This window comes from Urocitellus parryii, chromosome 4, assembly GCF_045843805.1.
Source record: "Urocitellus parryii isolate mUroPar1 chromosome 4, mUroPar1.hap1, whole genome shotgun sequence".
NCBI lineage: Eukaryota > Metazoa > Chordata > Mammalia > Rodentia > Sciuridae > Urocitellus > Urocitellus parryii.
Window position 1 is genome coordinate 185,005,635 of NC_135534.1, and position 2,969 is coordinate 185,008,603.

Sequence of the window (2,969 nt, forward strand, 5' to 3'; positions counted from 1 at the left end):
TGGATTAAGATGTCCATTGCTTTTAAAATCAGCTTCATGGAAACTCTCAGGACACTGGCAAAATGTAGACAACTTCTCAGCCAGAACATAACTCAAATTGCCTCTAGTCCCATTACCAATAGCCTTTTCCTCTAAACCTTGAGCTCGTCTTTACTGTTCATGGTTCTATTGGCATTCTGGTCTTCTGAGCTCCCACCAGAATCACCCATTAAGATCCACTTATAACAAACTAAAGTATTTCCAGCTTGAACTTCTAAACATCTTACAATTATTCCCACCAATTCCAAAAAACTCCAAAAGCTTCTGAACCACATGGTAAGGTTAGTCACAGCTTTGGTGACAATTTCTGTTTCACTCAGGTTTTTTGCTGCTGTGACTAAAACTTTATTTTGGGGTTCACAGTTTCAGAGGTCTCAGTCCATAGACAGCCAGTTTCATTCTTCAGGACTCAAGGTGAGGCAGAACATCATGGCTGAAGAGTAAGTGGAGGAAGGCAGCTCACATGATAAACTGAAAGCACATCACTAGATTTTTGTTTTATTAATTCTGTTTATTTTCTATTTTATTAGCTTTTTCCTTTTAATTTTATTCCCTTGCTTGGATTCACATTGCACTCCTTTTTCCTGCTGCTTAAAGTCACTGATTGTAGATCATTTTTTTTTCATGTTACTATAGATGTCTAATACCATAAATTTTCATCTAAACACTACTTCTGCATTTCACAAACATTTATATATTGTTATTATTTGGCTCAAAATACTTTCTAATCTTTCAGTGCTTTCCTGTTTTATGCATGGATTATTGAGAAATTTATTGTCTAATTTCTAAACATTTGTGATTATCCTAATTATATTTGTGCTTTTGATTTCTAACCCATTCTTTTAGTGGTCAAATAATATGCATTATATAATTTAATCCTTTGGAAATCATTGCAACTTGCATCTTTGGTGGATTTACTACATGCACTTGAAAATAATGTGTGTTGTGCAGTTGCTGAGTGTAAAGTTCTATAAGTATAAATGGAAAAAAATGAAATAATATATTCAGCTGTTTAATAGTATTATTTCCTTGCCTTTGTCTAATTTTCCTGTACTTTGGTGCAAGAAGACTGTTAAATTCTCTAGTTGTAGAATTGACCATTTCTCCCTTTAATTTTGTCAATTTTAGTTCTTGTATTAAGGCTCTGTTTTTAGACACATATTTAAGATTAATATGCCTTCCTGATGAATTCATTTTTATTATGAAATGTTCCTTATTTCTTTTGGTGATACTGTTGAGATCTATTTAATTTTTCTTAATTTTTAAAATTAAAATTATTGGTGCCTATTATTTATACAGAATGGTGTTTCATTTTTATGTATTCATGCATGCATAAAAACAATATGATCAACTTCATTTTCCATACCTTTAGCTCCTTCCTCTTTTTCTACCCTACAATTTTTTAAATATTTTTTTTTAGTTGTAGATGGAAAAAATACCTTTATTTTATCATTTTTATTTGGTGCTGAGGATCAAACCCAGTGCCTCACACATGCCAGGCAAGCACTTTTACCACAACCCTAGTCCTCCCTTCTGATTTCATCAAGTTCCTTTTTTTCCTTCTAGCTTCCATCAATTTTATATGATACTATTATAGCCATTTCAACCATATTATGACAACTCTTTATGTGGGATATCTTCTTCTATTTACTTTCAATCTTTTTAGTTTATACTTAAGGCATCTCTCTTGTACATAGCAATTAATTGGGTCTTGAATTAAAAAAAATTCATCCCCATGATCTGTGCCTTTTAATTGGAGTGTTTAGCCCATTAATATTTAATGTACTTATTGATGTTGGTAAGCTTATGTTACTAGTTTATTCTTTGTATTTAAAAATTTTTTTGGTGCATTATAATTAAACATAATAGTGGGATTCATTATGCAACATTCATATATGCACACATCATAATTTGATCAATCTTCTCCAGTACTTTCTTCTCCCTACCTCAATCTGCTTGCTCTACTCTACAGATCTCCCTTTTATTATTGTTATTTAAATTAATGCATTATAATTATGTTTATTTTTTGATTTTTAAAATTTATTTTGATTTGGATGACTTTTATTAATCTTTCTTCAAATTCACTATTTCCTTTTATTTTTATTTTGTTATTAGGCTCATCCATTGAATTTTAAATTTCAGATGTGTTAATTTTTGAAACAAAATTTTAATTTGTTTTTTCTTCCTATTTTCTCTCTGTTAAGGTTTCTTATCTTTTTACTCATTAGAGGTATATATTCCTTTACCTGAGTATACTTATTTGTAATAGCTATTTAAAAGTTCTTTCCTGGTAATTCCAACCTAGGGACCATCTTGAGGTTGGCATCTGGTGTTTGCAGTTTCCCTTGTGACTGGGTGACATTTATTTTCTTTCTTTCTTTCTTCTTTCTTTCTTTCTTTCTTTCTTTCTTTCTTTCTTTTTTTTCTCTTTGTATGTTTAGCAGTTTTACACTATATACTGGATACTCTGAATGCTATATTGTAGAGACTCTGAATTTTGTTATATATCTCTAAAGAGTGCTGGAGTTTCATTTCAGCAGGCAATTCTTTCAGTTTGACTTAAATGAAAACTAATGTCTTGGGTGAGTGAAAGTTTGAAATTGAATTTAGATCTATAAGCCTTAACTGTCAGCTGCTTTCCATTTGACCCACTCACGTATAGTTCAGGGGTCAGAGGTTTATGCTTAGTTTTTGCACTGAATTTGATCTTCATTCCTGCCTTTCTCCTTCCCTCAGTCTCTGGTTGTCTAGTTTTCCTGGGGCTTTCCTCCTGGATCCTCCAGCCAGGAAAGTAGCAGACTTTTTTCTTGGAATTTCAGCTGTGCCACCTTGGCCATAATTCTGGATGCCTTCAGAGCATACTTGCAGAAATTGGAATGAATTCACACGATGATGTCTTGCTACAAGTTCAACTGTGCTCCAAAATCTGC